Source organism: Gossypium hirsutum, chromosome A04, assembly GCF_007990345.1.
Source record: "Gossypium hirsutum isolate 1008001.06 chromosome A04, Gossypium_hirsutum_v2.1, whole genome shotgun sequence".
NCBI classification, from domain to species: domain Eukaryota; kingdom Viridiplantae; phylum Streptophyta; class Magnoliopsida; order Malvales; family Malvaceae; genus Gossypium; species Gossypium hirsutum.
This window is the reverse complement of record NC_053427.1, coordinates 55751681-55768713: the sequence shown is the minus strand read 5'-3', so window position 1 is coordinate 55768713 and position 17033 is coordinate 55751681. Positions and strand designations below refer to the sequence as shown.

General features: G+C 36.8%; 2 non-coding genes across 2 annotated transcripts; both read left to right on the top strand.

Moving 5' to 3' along the window:
• Positions 1 to 7131: 7131 nt before the first annotated feature.
• On the top strand, positions 7132 to 7238 carry LOC121228420 (small nucleolar RNA R71). Its single transcript, XR_005925996.1, has one exon. It is a non-coding gene; the product is annotated as a small nucleolar RNA R71 (small nucleolar RNA).
• Positions 7239 to 9441: 2203 nt separating this feature from the next.
• On the top strand, positions 9442 to 9548 carry LOC121228748 (small nucleolar RNA R71). Its single transcript, XR_005926323.1, has one exon. It is a non-coding gene; the product is annotated as a small nucleolar RNA R71 (small nucleolar RNA).
• The last annotated feature ends 7485 nt before the right edge of the window (positions 9549 to 17033 follow it).

Below are 17033 nucleotides of genomic sequence, written 5' to 3'. Positions count from 1 at the left end.
AGGTTTTGTTTTAATTAATTAATTATCTAAACTAAGAACACACAGAGAAAAGAATTGGGGAATTGCTTTTGGGAAAAATCGATTGACTTAAGACAATACCTAAGGAAAAATCCACCTAGACTTTACTTGTTGTTCTGGCTCCGAATCGGACGATTTATTCATTCAACTTTTTTCGTAGAGATCCCTAAGTTATGTTATTATCCCTATTGAAGACTAATAATGTCTAATCCCTAGATTGAATAACCGATACTTTTCTCTAATTAACACTCTAAGGTTGCATTAACTCGATCTATGGATCCCCTTATTAGGTTTCACCCTAATCTGGCAAAATCTTGTCACCCTATGTCTAGGCACGCAATCAACTCCGCTTAATTATGACAAATGTACTCTTAGATAGGGTCTATTTCTCCTCTGAATAAGAGCATGTCTTGAATCAGTATCCTGGGATATCAAAACAAGAATTAAGAACACATAATTAAGAACAAGTTAAATATTTATCATAAGATTCAGAAAATAATAATAAGATTCGTCTTAGGTTTCATTCCCCTTAGGTATTTAGGGGTTTTAGTTCATAACTAAATAAGAAAACATCTCAGAAGAATAAAGAATACAAAACATAAAGAAAACCCAAAACTCTTGAAGGGAAATTGAGGAGAGATCTTCAGTCTTGATGATGAATCCGACTTCTGAGATGGATCAATCGGCTTCCTTGGAGTAATTTGTTACTCCCCATTCTCCGTCTCCCTTTTCTTTCTTCTTCTAGGGTGTATTTATAGGCTTTGGAATGCCTAAAAGCCCTCAAAATTAGCCTTTTCAGAATTGGACTCAACTTGGGCTCGGCAGGGACACGCCCGTGTTCAATTACTTCAGGCCATGCTTGAGCCTACCAAATTGACACGGCCGTATAGTCCTCCCGTGTGAGGAGGTCTAGGCCGTGTTGATTTCGTACTTTGGCCCATTTTCTCCAGTTTTGGCCTGTTTCTCATTCCTTTCTCTCTCCTATGCTTTCCTAATTATAAAACATGAAATTAAAGCATTAGGAGCATCGAATTCACCAATTCTAATGCGAAATCATCCATAAAATGCATTAAACATGGGGTAAAAATATGTATAATTTACGGTTTATCAAATATCCCCACACTTAAGCATTTTCTTGTCCTCAAGCAAAATTCTCAAACTCATAATCAAAATAAATTCTTCTCAACATATAATTTCTATCGATAATATCTCAGAATAATCCATAGGTAATCATACATTGAGAATTCAACTAAAAGAACATAAAAGTTTCAAACATTCCAAGTTGAGTATTTAATCATGCAAACATAGGTGTCTCTCCGCATCTAAGTAATTACCTTTGATTCAGAATATCACAGAGTTTTACATCCTCACTAAAGATTCACTCAAATCACTCAAGGTGTTTAAGGACAATAAATGAAAAGTCATTACCATAGGCTTGCATGAAAATCAAATCTCCACCGCTATAATTTAAGATGAAACATCAATCAAAAGGTCTTTAGAGGGTTGTAATGAGGCTTGGTTAGGGGGTGTGGTCACAAGCTGAAAGAAAGGGTTAGAATCGAGATTGAATTGAAAAATTGCCTAACTAGAAAAAGAGTTAATTTTCACTTGCGTACAGTAGAGCTTCTTCTCAGAATATGAAATTACAAATATGTATACATAGTTTTTTTTTAAAGAGCAAGTTAAATAATATAGACTAACTATTAAGAACAAAACATAGCTAAGCAATCTATTCAACTCAAATCTCGACAAAAATAGGGATTAATTTAGGGGATTTCAACAATAATGGGTTAAAGGTTAATATTAAGGGTAATACAAGAAATGGCTTGTTAGGCTCAAGGGGGTTTACTAGGGGTTAATCGTGAAGGTAGGCTTTTCATGGCATGAGTGGGTTAATCCTGAGTGCCTTAATCATTTTGACATATCAAATCAAATGGTGTGGTCTCGACATGCATAATCAAGCAAGTTCTAGAATAACAGTTCAATACTGACGCACTCAAAGCAATAATAAAAGTGAGCATGAAAGAATTAATAGATGCTCAAAAGGCTAAAAAATTTCACAAAAATTATGGCTTTTTTGATGTTTAGACTCGTGAATTCCAATTCAAAGTAATATATAGACTTGGGAAAACAACCTATAATTTTAAATTCTTAAAAATCAACTCATCATGCTTGATTCTCTACTGTCTTAATGTTTAAACAATCAATGCATAAATCCCTATGTTTTAGTTCAAGATATATCAATCAAAATCATAAATCAATTAAAATTTATCCTAAATATGATATGAGAGCTTTTCAAGAGAACAAGATAATCATCCAGAGATTTTTCTAATAATGAAATAAATACCCCCCGCACTTAAGATGTACATTGCCCTAAATGTACAAAGATAGATATTAGAGTATATAAAATTAAGATAGGGAGAGAAGTGAAACTTCCTGTATGATGAATTCCTCAAACTAGAGTTCTGGAGGGGAATCGGTTCGAGAGTGGAGGAGGATACTCCGGCAGTTGTAGAGGTTCATTAGGCCATAAGTCCTGCACCAAAAGGATATTATCTCTAGTGGTAACTATGGTCGTGGGCAAGCAAGACATGGCAGTCGTGGAGAACCTTTCCCGGTGGAGTTTTAGTTCCTATGTGACGATAGCTTAAGGGCTCTATATAACTATGATAAAATCAGGAACTTTTTAGGGGATATTAGGAAGGAGAATTACTCATAAAGAAAAACCGAAATTGATAATTAAAAATAAAATTTCTAAAATCTAATAAAAATAAAATGTAGTTTCAATAAAAATTAAAAACATAAAATAATAAGTAAATATTTTTAAACGTCTTCATCGTTGGATGGTTCGCGAGGTGGGACTAGCGATGAGATGTGGAGGTGCTGACAAATCTGCTGTAGAGTACCATCAATGTTGTCAAATCGTTGAAAACACTGTTGCTCAAATCGAGTGAGGTGCTCAGAGATGTCAGCATATGAAGCCGCCGCATGAACTGGACGAGAGGGTGGTGGTGGCTGAGTCGGTGGGCCCTCGTGCTGTGGGGGGACATCATCAGGAATGTCATCTTAGGCCTCGTCCTCAGTAGATTGGGCGAGACGATACTGGAGAGGGTAGGTTCCTCGGCGCCTCTCGATCATCCTCATGCTAAGCATGCTCGAGATGCCTTGTGGAGACATCTGGCGAATGAGGGTGAGGGATGATTCTTGGGCCGCGGTGTTGAGGAGCCCAAAGTGTCGTGCCAGTCGAGTCACGTAGGGGCCAATGGAGATGACCCCCTTCCGATGCCACTCCATCTGGTGCTGAATTGCAAGGGCAATAAAATGGACAAGGTCGATGACATGCCCTTGCGCCATAAGAAATAGACTTTGTGGGTGTTGACGACGCCAGTGCTCTCTCGCCTCCTTGTAATCGTGTGAGCTAAAATAGCCTGTAAGTACCTCAGCGATGGTGGGAGAACTGATGCCTTGGAGCGGCTAGGATTGTAGAAGGCTGTGCTAGGGGCCAAAGTGTGCTAGCACTTCGAGGGAGAGAAATGTATGTGGCAATTGAGAGCATGTAGTTCATTCTCCTCCTTGAACTCCTTTGTATGTAAGCCTAGTGCCGCACCGAACTCTGGGACGCTTAGCTGGCAGAGTAACCCGTCTAGGCGAAACTGCACCTTGCCGAGATTATCGTAGTTTAACATTACGGTCTGGAGATGGAACGTTGAGCATAGTTCCATCGTGAGCTCAAGGTATGTTGGTTCGATGATCCCAAAGAACAGCTCCCAAGGGTCGGTGGTTAAGAGGACTCGAATCAAATCAGCCAACTGAACTTATTCTACAGCAGCCCAGCCGATACAGTGACCCGCAATTAAAGGTCAGGCTCGAAGTATTTGGAGCAGTTCTTCCTTGGGCCCTCGGGGAAACTGTAGAAGAGGGTGACGAATTTTTGCGGTTAGATTTGCGGAAGAGGACGCTCCCTTCCTCTTCTTTGAAGCAGGTACTGCGGTTTTCTTTCCTCTTGAAGACGACATTGTGTACCTGCAAGTGGAAACATCAATTCGTCTTTTGATGAGTGGACAATTTATAATATATAAAAGGAATGCGACTAAATTCGAAAAGGAAAATGCATAACTATATTCAGCCACAATTACTAAATTCAATTAAAACAATAAGTTCAATGACCCATTTTTTTGTGGCATGAGCATGGTAATATAAGTAAAAATGGCAAGGAATGGAATACAAAATACTATATGAATGAAAGGAGATGTCAACAAAATATGCATGATTATTTCAACTATCCTAGCCATGAATATTCACTTCTAACTAATTGAATGAAGTGTAGGAATCATGTAATGAGTAAGATTTTAAACATGAGAAAGATGATAACTTATTTCATAAATGAAATTTATGTGATTATCAATATGGAAATAACATGAAAAATATAGATTAATATGATAAATAGCATTATAAATCAATGAAATAAAAGAAAAATGAGTTAACAAACTCTAAGAGGAGAGATTTGGCGTCGAGAATGGAGTTGTAGGCGGCGCACGGGAGTGGCAGGGAAGCCGTGTGGAGTTGCAGTGGCTAGGGTTAGGGTTTTTGAATGGGGAAGAAAGTGAATAGTGTAGGGTGTTTATAGATTTTAGGCCACATGGCCAGGGCAAATGTACGTGTTCCCCAATTTTAGCCCGTGTGATTCGCGAATTTTAAATTTAGGCACGTCTGACATTTAGTACACGCCCGTGTTCCTAGGGCGTGTGGGTTCACACGGCCGTGTCGCACGGCTGTGTCTAGCTTTGTCCGCTTCTCCCACGCCCGTGTGTGCAAGCCCCACGCCCGTGTTAATTTAACAGGTTCGACCACGGGTGTTCCACACGGGCGTGTCGAATGCCCGTGCTGTTTTAATAGGTTCGCCCATGGTTCTTCCACACGGGCGTGTCACACGTTTGTGTTATTTTGGCAGGCTCGACCACGACCATATCGTACGGCCGTGGCATTTAATCGTAGCCTGTGTTTGGGAAATCTTTTGCTCTATTTTCACACGTCCTTAAGCACTCCCGTGAGCTTGGCCGTGTCTCTGTGGAAACACCTGTATTCAAGATTTCTATTAAAAAGTTAGGAGTTAAATACCAAAATTTAAAGAAATTAATATTGTTAGTGCTCGAGTTGCCTCCCAAGAAGTGCTTATTTATAGTCTAAGCTCGACTTACCTCTCCAGTGAATGGTCATCTTGGTTTGAGAAGTTTATACTCCTCATTCCTGCTATCAATCTCATCAAAATAAGGTTTTAATCGGGTGTTGTTTACCTTAAAAGTGTCGAACTTGGGATGACTTACCTCCACCGTACCGAATGGAAAAATACCGAGTACTGTAAGAGGAATTTCCTCATTCGGTGTGGTAGTGACAATGTGGGGATTTGCGGCATCTAATAAGACCTTATCACCAACCTTAAGTTGATTTAGAGAGCTATCGGGCTCGTTTTGGTGTAGTTTCGGTTGTCGGGTGTTCTTGGTTTGTGCATCCACCATTCATCGAGTTCTTCGATTTGTAATGTTCGATCTTCATGAATAGGTCCTCTACTGGTGCTTGAGAACGACTTGTGTGCTTCCTTCAGAATCATTTTCTGTAAAATAGGTTGCATCATATTGTTAATTTTAGTAGAATGGTTTAAATGATCACCTTCAATTCCTGATGTGTTGCCAGAATTGTGAGCTTGAAGGGTGATTGTTTTGTCTCCCACTCGGAGTGTGAGTTCACCTGTGCCAACATCAATGATGGTTTTAGCAGTTGCTAAAAAGGGCCTTCCTAGAATTAAGAGAGTGTTGCTATCCTCTTCTATGTCTAGAATAATAAAGTCAACGGGAAATATAAATTTATCGATTTTAACTAGCACATCTTCAATAATACCTCTAGTGAATCTTATAGTTTTATGTGCTAGTTGCTTAAACATTTTGTAAGGCATGACGTTGATACTAGCCCCTAGATCAGCTAATGCATGATTAACATCTAAACTACCAATTAAGCAAGGAATAGTAAAGCTCCCTGGGTCTTTTAGTTTGTTGGGTAGTTTATTTTGGATAATGGCCGGGCAAACTGCGTTTAGCTCCACATGCGACGCCTCGTCCAACTTCCGCTTATTTGCTAAAAGCTCTTTTAAAAATTTCATTGCGTTTAGCATCTGCAATAGAGCTTCAATAAACGGTAAGTTAATATGTAATTTTTTTAAGATTTTAAGGAATTTACCAAATTGTTCATCTGAGCGGTCTTTCCTTATCGCGTTAGGGTATGGCACACGAGGTTTATATTCGACAGTCACTGGTTTGTTTGTATTTTGATCTACCTTACCTTGACCTTTGCTTACCACAGTTTCTTTCCTCAGTTCTGGCTCAGGCTCAACGGCTCCTTCATCTTGAATGTTAATTACGTTGAGTTGTTCCCTTGGGTTAGGTTCGGAGATTAGTTTGGAAAGCTGGCCTATCTGAGTTTCGAGGCTTTGGATTGACGCTTGTTGATTTCTAAGTGCTGTCTCGGTGTTCTGAAAACGGGTTTCTGACATTGATATAAACTTTGAGTGCATCTCTTCAAGGTTTGGCTTCATTTCCTATTGGTAGGGTGGTTGTTAGTAGCCCAGAGGATGTTGTGGTCTTTGATTTCCTTGACCGCCCCACGAAAAATTGGGGTGCTTCCTCCAACCTACATTATAAGTGTTACTATATGGATTGTTTTGAGGTCAAGGATTATTACTCATGTAGTTTAATTGCTTGTTATCCATGTTGTGGCCATAAGGTTGGTATTCTTAATAGTTTGTTCCACCGCTACTTGCTTCGCATTGCATTACTGGGTGAACCTGTGCAGAACTAAGAAAACCATCAATCTTTTTATTTAAGAGTTCTACCTGATTTGACAGCATGGTGACCGAATCGACGTTATAAACACCAGCTGTCTTCGTTGGCTTTGTTCCTCATGACTTGCCACTGATAGTTATTCAGTGACATCTCTTCTATAAACTTATAGGCATCTTCTGGTGTTTTATTGTTGATGGTTTCGCCTGCCGCTGCGTCAACCATTTACCGAGTGGAAGGATTCAGACCATTGTGAAATGTTTGTACTTGGAGCCAAAGCGGTAACCCATGGTGAGGGCATCTTCTCAAAAGGTCCTTGTATCTCTCCCATGCATCGTAGAGTGTTTCTAAATCCATCTGCACAAAAGAAGAGATATCATTACGTAATTTAGCCGTTTTAGCCGGCGAAAAATATTTTAGTAAAAATTTTTCAGTCATTTGTTCCCAAGTAATAATTGACCCTCGTGGTAAAGAAGGTTTAGCATAATCATACATAGTGCGTGGAGTAGGATTTTGATTAACCGCAATTGTAGGAGGTAGCTGATTGCCTTGGTTTTCAGCCATCTCTTCAGTCGGGGGTTGAGTATTGTCTTCTTGCTCGTTCTCCGTGTATCTTAAGTTGTGCCTTATTTCTCTTTGGTTTCTACAAACTGTACGATCGATTTCTTCGTAAAAAAGTAATGGTCCCGATGGGTTTCTTCTAGTCATAAACTATAAAAACCTGCCAAGAGAAAGAAAAAGTAAGTTAATAAATAATAATAATAATAATAAAATTAAATTAAATTGCAAGAAAAATAAATGGCTAAAGTAATAAAAATTGGGTGTTCCTAATATCTTAGTTCCCTGGAAACGGCGCCAAAAACTTGATCGAGAGGTTTCGTGATAGGTTTTAAATATTTATAATTACTTGTTCTTGAACTAACTATTATCACGATGTAGGCAAGTGTACCTATCGAACAGTAGTATAGTTTTAGCAAGACCAGATTGTCAAACCCAAAGGAACTAAAAGTACTAGTAATGACTGTCTTTTTATTATCTAGCTTAAGAATAAAGAGGTTTTGTTTTAATTAATTAATTATCTAAACTAAGAACGCACAGAGAAAAGAATTGGGGAATTTCTCTTGGGAAAAGTTGATTGACTTAAGACAATACCTAAGGAAAAATCCACCTAGACTTTACTTGTTATTCTGGCTCCGAATCGGACGATTTATTCATTCAACTTGTTTTGTAGAGATCCCTAAGTTATGTTATTATCCCTATTCAAGACTAATAACGTCTAATCCCTAGATTGAATAATCGAGACTTTTCTCTAATTAACACTCTAGGGTTGCATTAACTCGATCTATGGATCCCCTTATTAGGTTTCACCCTAATCCGGCAAAATCTTGTCACCCTATGTCTAGGCACGCAATCAACTCCACTTAATTATGACAAATGTACTCTTAGACAGGGTCTATTTCTCCTTTAAATAAGAGCATGTCTTGAATTAGTATCCTGGGATATCAAAACAAGAATTAAGAACACATAATTAAGAACAAGTTAAATATTTATCATACGATTCAGAAAATAATTACAAGATTCATCTTAGGTTTCATTCCCCTTAGGTATTTAGGGGTTTTAGTTCATAACTAAATAAGAAAACATCTCAGAAGAATAAAGAATACAAAACATAAAGAAAACCCAAAACTCCTGAAGGGAAATTGAAGAGAGATCTTCAGTCTTGATGATGAATCCACCTTCTGAGATGGATCAATCGGCTTCCTTGGAGTAATTTGTTACTCCCCATTCTCCATCTCCCTTTTCTTCCTTCTTCTAGGGTGTATTTACAGGCTTTGGAATGCCTAAAAGCCCTCAAAATTAGCCTTTTTCGAATTGGACTCAACTTGGGCTCGGCAGGGACACACCCGTGGCACACGCTTGTGTTCAATTACTTCAGGCCGTGCTCGAGCCTGCCAAATTGACACGGCCGTATGGTCTTCCCGTGTAAGGAGGTCTAGGCCGTGTTGATTTCGTACTTTGGCCCATTTTTTTCGTTTTTGGCCCGTTTCTCGTTCCTTTCGCTCTCCTATGGTCTCCTAAGTATAAAACATGAAATTAAAGCATTAGGATTATTGAATTCACCAATTCTAATGAGAAATCATCCAAAAAATTCATTAAACATGGGGTAAAAATATGTATAATTTATAGTTTATCAAATTTCCTATATAATAAAAGGAATCTGGTTTGATGGGGAATTTTTACACGAGTGTCTATTTCCACAAGGTAGATAGGAAATGTTTTCACACTGACTTGGTGGCTGCATTACAACATTATGTAGACCATTTATACTAAAATTTGTAAGCATTAGGGATATAGAAAATACTTGATTTGCAAGCAAAGTGAGGGCATCAACTTCATGTACTCCTTCTACTCGTCTTCCTGAGGCTGCTCGATTTATTGGCTATTGATAGTTATTGCTGGAAATCTTTCAATAATCTCGTAAGGCTCACTGTAAGACTTAGAAAGAAGGGCTCCATTTTTCGAAGCAACCACTATCATTATAGTATGAATGTTGAGAACAATATAGAAAGTCTCCATTTGAATGCAATAAGGAATGTCATTATGAGGGCACTTTCGTAATAACTCCTTGAGCTGCTCCCATGTCTCATATAGAGATTCTTCATGAAATTGTTGAAATGAAGTGATTTCATTTTGGAGCTTCGAGGTCAGAGATGGGAAACATATTTCATTAAGGAATGTTCAACCAAATCTTGCCATGTAGTTATGAAACAAAATGGTAGGGAGTTCAACCAACTCTTGCCATGTAGTATGGAAATAATCTTAGTCTTAATGCATCCTCAGTAACCCCGACTAATTTGAATGAGTCACTCACTTCTATGAATAGCCGAAGATGGATGTGGAACTTCAATAGGCATACCACTAAATTGGCCTATTTTTTGAAGCATTTGGAACATCATGGGCTTCAGTTCGAATAGTGGAGCCTCAATTTTGGGTCTCACAATTCCTGGATTGAGTTCATTGAAGAGAAGAATGGCATATTGTTGAATGGCATAGTTTCTGCAGCACAAGCTGAGTGTAGTTGATCACCTACAATTATATGTTCTAATCCTTCCTGTTTGGATTTCGAAGACGAAATTTTGTTAGGGGGAGAAGAGCTGTAACACCCAGTTTTGGCAGGTCTTGACTTCTGGTGAGTAGATTGGAAGTAATCTATGAGACGCGGCTCTATCTGCGCAATTGTTATTCTTGGTGTATAAATCAGACGCATGCAGACATTAAAATATTATGTATGGATTGAACTCAAAATGTGTTGAGTTTTAAGAAGAAGAGATTGGTAAGAGTATTGATGATTTTTGGTAAATTGGGTTATTGCCGAAGGTATTGTAAGCCAAGTTTATTAAGTTACTGTGCTAGTTATGTTATAAACAATTTGCTTAGAAATTAACAGAACTGATGAATCAATTGTATAGATTTAATAAATTTTTATTTAAGTTCTCTCCACATCTATAAACCATTTATAAAGGTAGTTTCGAAAGTTTGTGACATGTGTCAAGTTCTAAGGGGGACTTAAGTTATAGCTATAGATATTTAGGCTACAGAAAGGGAGAGTTTTTCTTCTTCCTTCTTGAGAAATGTTGCTATTTGAATATTAAGGAACCAACAATATTTCTTTCTCTTTAAGCTGGAGTTGTAGATTTGGATATTTGTTAGTGATTACTCCATGTTAAGGTAAGTATTGCGACTCTGCATGTTAAAATTGTGAAAGAGTAAGTCTACTAGAGCTGCGCGAACAGTAAGATGGAGAAATAAGGTTTTGTATTAGGGTTATCTATGTTTGAGATGATGATAAGTAGTACGCGAATAAGTTTTAATGGTGTTCTTATGCCTTGTAAGCAGCGTTTGTTGCCATTCTCGTGTTGGATGTCTGGATTTGGAGCTTTGAACAACAATAGGTGAGAATCAGGTGAGTTCTATACTGACTCCTACATGTGTACTATTCATATTGTCAATCATCTATAGAAAATTGATTGAACTACGGATCCAAAGTCATAAAGAGTATAGTATGTGAAGACGGTGTACGAGTATTGAAATATTGAAGTATGGTTGAATATTTATATGTCTGAAATGTATGCTATGATATGTATGTCCTATTTGGATGTATGTTAGTGAATTAAAATGTTGAATTTAGGTTGTGTTAATGTATGAAGAGTTTGTCAAGTGAGTCTATGTCTGTTCTTTGCGGAGTTGTCAAAAAAGGGGTCCATCAGGACTTTAAACACGGAACTCTAAAATAAACCCTGAAGGAAAAGTCCATGGCCATGGCACCTTTTAAAAGGAATTAAAGGATGGTGATTACCCAATGGGGTTCCCTATGTGTCCCAGGCCAATGTTGGGCAAACCTCACTTATTGTGAGTTTAGGCAAATCAATGTCGCAAACACGTTAAGAAAAAAATAGCCTTTGTGGCAAACTCTGATAGGAACGTCTTTGTGACAAATTCTGAATAGATCACCTTAGTGGCGTATTCTATCTGAATATTTGTGTGGTGTTCTAGTAAGCTCATATGGAGTGAACTGACAAGAAATATCTGGTAAGCTGTGAATCTGAATGTTTGTCTTTATGATAAGGTATTGTGGTGCTTTGAAATAAGAGTTGAATAAGTTGTAAGGGTTACATGAAAAATGAATGTATATATGTTTGTCAAGAAGGTTATCCATCATAGGGAAATGTAATTATGGAAAGTGTGAAGTATGGCATCTTCTTCTAAAATTTTTCTAAACTGGAAAAAATGCTATTTTGAAATACGAGATTCTGTTATAGCCTGATATGGAGTTCATCTGAACATTAGACACCGTGAATTATCAATGTGGATATATGTACAGAACTGGATCAGGGTATGTTTGAGTGTGAACCAATAGTATGAGATTCTGTGTATGTATCCACCACGACAATGTCAATAAGCAATTGTTTGAGAGAAGAGTATGGGATGAAGTATGGATTGGTAGAAGTGGTTTCTAAGGTACATTTTGTTATGAAAGCATTATAGGATAAGAGAATTATAAAATGATGAAAAGAATTCCCCAGTTAATCAAATATGAAAGATTAAGTATAGTAGGGCTTTGATAATTGCCGTATGTGGGAGTGATAAGATTGTATGGTATCATCCGTAGTAAATAATGCGGAGTAGAAGTAGGCTCATAAAGATTCCTACAAGATTACAAAGCATCCATGCGAAGTAATAAGATTGTATGGTATCTCCCATTAAGGAACTGTCTATTTCCATCCTAACCAAACCAGAATTGGTCATCAACTATGTCTAATTCAATTTCTAGCTTTCCCATTTCTTTTAATATGGGCCGTCAACTTGCAGTCTCTTTCAATTTAGTCCCTATATTATTCTTAATTTTGAGTTTATTAGAAACCAAGTTTTACACTATCTTAATTTAAATTTTCCAAACAAGTGTAGAAACCATAACCATTGGGTGGAATTAATGATTAAAAAATTGAAATAAAATTTATTACTCCTAATTGTATGATTACTCCTTGTATATCCTAATGATAAATCTCGAAAAAAGTTATATTTCATGCCTTTACACCTAGCTAATTGCTTGTACTTGGGTATGCTCAGTGGCATTTTAGGACATTTTATTAGTATTTTTATCATTTGATTAGGAGCTTGGACTATGTTTACATGCTAGATACTTTTTTTATTTATAAAACATGCTAGGTACTTTTAATTGTGTATGGAAGGGTTGTGTTTGGTGGTTTGGCAGGTGTAGGATATGGAGAAAGAAATAGAGGAGTGAAGGTTTGCCAGGGTAAAAGGTTGGATAGTTTTCCATCTTGTATGCCGTGGCAATCAACCCAATGATCGAGTCAACATTTAACGCATACTAGTTTTAGCCCAATTTTACTTGTACAAGAAAATCTGCCTAAAAATAATAAGAATATATCGTGGGCTGTTGGAACTATTCTAGGAAGAAAATGCCTATAAAAATCCGAAGGAGGAAGCCACAAGTATGGAGATCCGGAGGCAACAATTGAGGGTAGTGGCTAAGTAGAGACGAAAAGAGGAGACTGAAGGCAGTCCCTTTCAGCCATCACAGAACACTAGGCTGTTGGATTGCGGATTGATTTGTCTACAACCATCTTCCTAAGTTCTTCCATTATTTCTTATTCTGTTCTCTGTGAATTAATTTAATCAAAACAATGTTGGGAGTTATATCAAACTTGAATTTTAATCACCGACCTATAAGCTAAATCTCACAGGTTTGGGATTACATGATTAAAACTTTTATTTTCTTTTATAGTTGAAGCATATATTTGTTTGAATTTACTGTTTCATTCAATTGCTTTATTTCCCATGTAACAGCCCAATTTTAGTGAAATCGGGACAGTGGTTTCGGGACCACAAATCCTATCCGAAAAAAAAATTTATTTTTGTTTTATTACATGGTCCATATTATGTTAGAAATGTCATGTGAAAATTCCAATAAGAAAATTTTATTGATTGTGTGCTTAATTAGGGAAAGGACTAAATCGCATGAAATGCAAATGTTGAATTCTAGTAGCTATAAGGATTAAATAGCTATGGAATTCAAAACTTGAGGTCCTTATATGGTAGTTAGACAATTAAAGAAAAGTATGTAGATATTTTACTGACTCATCTATGGAATTTTTTTTAAAAAAAGGGCAAGGACTAAATTGGAAATTGAAAAATATTTAATTAATTAAAAAGATGATAAAAGATATCATCTTATTTTTCTCATCATCTTCTCGAAAATTCTATAGAAACCCTAGGAGAGAGAGAATAAACTTTCATGGCTTAATTGGGTAAGTATTCTTGTCTCGTTTTTAGTAGTTTTGATATTTTTAAAACTGGGATAGCTTAATCTATCTATTTGGAGGATCAATTTGACTGAAAATTTAAAATTTATGGTAGAAAATGGAAGGTTGTTGATAGATAAACAACTTTTACAAAGTGATTTTTGATGAAAACATGATTCAGGGACTAAAATGTAAAGTTGTGAAAATTGATGAAAAATTTTGAAATTTATAGAAAATATGTGCTGAAAATTTTATGTTGAAATTTCAATTAGGCTTGGAATAGGGAGTAAATTGCTTGAATTTTATTTTTCGAGCCTAGGGACAAAATTGGAATTTATGGAACAGTTGGGGGCAAAATGATTATATTGCCTAAGATGTAAATTACGTCCAAATGAATATGAAATGTGTGAAATTAATGATTAAATTTATTTATATAGATCCGGACAATACAAATTTGAGGTTAGATCGAGGAAAAGGAAAGGTTTTGGATTAGTAGATTATTTACGTGAACAAATGTCGAGGTAAGTTCGTGTAACTTAATCGAGCATGTAAAAATCTTAACTTGAATGTTATGATTGTATGCAATATGATTTATATTTATGTGAATATTATAAATGTGTGAAATGATTACATGTTCGAAAATGTTGCAAAAGGGTAAAGTCTCGTTTGAATATTGAATTTCGATGGATAAATGTGATTGCCTTATAAAATGAGGTCCTATATTTTTTGCTGACGGGATTTAGCTCGGATGAGTAATTGAATTGATCTCATTATAGAAAGGATTTATCCCGGACAGGTAATTCTGATATAATCCCTCTCGAGCATATGTTACAATTAGGATTTAGCCTGGATTGACAATCATTGAGCTCTTTTGAGTATACGTTACAGAAAGGATTTCGCCTGGATTGGTAATCCTGTATTACGATATGTGGCTCGAGTGTGTTCTTTGATTAAATTCACTAAAGGGTACTCTTGAATAAGAATTGACGGGTTATTGAATTATACACCTTGAGTGTACTACTCGAGTATCCATCGAAATTTCAATGATTCAACAGACAAAACTCTTGGCATGGTGAGGGAATTATAAGATGAAATGATAATGTCTTGAAAGAATATTGCATAATGAGTTCATCTATGTTTACTTAATGTATATGAAAATTTCGTGACTAACATGTTTGATTGAATGCATGTGTTTAGGCAATTTTGCCAAGTTGATGGAAAACATGATATTGTATGCTTAGATTCAATAAACGGGATTGGTAAGTTTAGTTTTCGTTATACGAACTTACTAAGCATGCAATGCTTACTAGATTTTATTTTCCCTGTTTTATAGTGCTAAGAAGCTCGCGAAGGTTGGAGATCATTGGAGAATCATAACACTATCCACTAGCTTATTTTGGGTATATATAGTAAAATCATTTTGGTATAATGGCATGTATGGGCTAACTTGGCCATAGATGGCTTAAATATGTGGTTTGTAATCTAGTCATTAGAATGGCTAGTAATGGTTGTTTTTGATATACTTGTAATGTCATACTATGGCAGCTACATATATGTTAAATGGTTGATCAAATTATGCCTAACATATGGAATATACCAAGGTAAGATTATAAACATGTATGAATGTAATGATATGCCATGTTGAATGATAGAATTTGCTTAATTTGAATGCATGGAATGATTGGTATTTGGATGTGAGTTTAAGTGCAGGCCATTGGTGTGATTTTGGGTGAGAAATGAAGCTAGAAATGGCTTTATTTTATCCACACGGGCAGACACATGGGCTTGTGTCTAGACCGTGTGTGATAGACAACCTGGTACATAGGCGTGTGGTTAGGTCGTGTGTCCCCTGCACCTTAAATTTGAGAAACAGAATGCTCAGAATGGAGCATACAGGCAAAGACACAGACGTGTCTCAGCCATGTGTACTACACGGCCTAGAACATGGACGCGTGTCTTTACCGTGTAAAACCTGCATCTAATTTTGAAGAATTTAATTAACCACATGGCCTAGCACAGGGGCGTGTGGTCGACCGTGTGGCACAAGTCAGAAAGTTACACAGGTTCGAAACGGCCTGCAACATGAGAGTGTCCTAGGGATGCACGGGCGTGTGAGCCCTGTAACTTAGAAAAATTTTAAAATGTTACAAAAAATTCTTAAAGTTTTCGATTAAGCTCCGACTTGATTTTAATGCTCATATTGGACCTCGAGGGTCCATAAAAGGGATGTTACGAATAATTTCAAAGGATGAATAATAATTGATAAAAATTATCTGTAAATGTTCTGAAAGTTTTGGTAATGCCCCGTAACCCTATTTTGGTGACAGATATAGGTAAGGGGTGTTACATTTAGTGGTATCAGAGCTACGATTTAGTCAATTCTCGGATTTAATGTAGCAAACCCGAGTTTAGATATACATGCCATTATATAATTTGCGATAGTGTGATGTCTCTTGAACATTTTGAATGTGATTTTTCATATAGTAATGTCATCTAACCAAGCTAGAACTGAATCCGAGGAAGCTGGGAGCAATGCTTTAGCTTCAGTTTAAAGAGTTGCATCTGTATCTGGTAGTGAAAGGGCCATATCTGAGGGCCGAAGTGAGGAGGTAAAAAGACTTTCTTTCAATTTGATGAATGAATGGTTTATTGAGTATTTAAGAATAAACCCTGCTGTACAACGACCTTCCCCACCTGCTTCTTAACTGGTTTCTATGATGCCACAGGGTGCTGAACCTGTTAGAACTGGTAAGCCTCTGGTAGATAAAATCTGTAAGCATGGGGCAGAAGAATTTAAAGCTACCGCAGATGATAATCTGGAAAATGATGAATTTTTGTTGGAAAATACCATCTGGGTTTTTGCTGAATTATCTTGTACACCTGCTGGATGTTTGAAATGTGCAGTATCTCTATTGAAAGATACAACTTATCATTGGTGGAATACCATAACTTCAATTGCACCAAGAGAGAACGTTACATGGGGATTCTTCCAGGCTGAATTCAGAAAGAAATATGTTAGTCAGAGATTTATGGATCAGAAAAAGAAAGAATTTTTTGAACTCAAGCAGGGAGACATGACTGTATCTGAGTATGAACCAGAATTTGTTCGGTTGAGCAAATATGCCAGAAAATGGGTTCTAACTGAGGCTGATATGTGTATTCGCTTTAAAGAGGGTTTAAATGAAGATATCAAGTTATTGATAGGAATTCTCGAAATAAGGGAATTTGCGGTGTTAGCCGGTCGAGCACACAAAGTTGAGGAATTGAGTAAAGAAAAGAAACAAGCTGAAAGAGAGGCTTAGGTTTCTGAAAAAAGGATTATGAGTAAGTTACAATCATCTACTTCTAAGAAAATAAA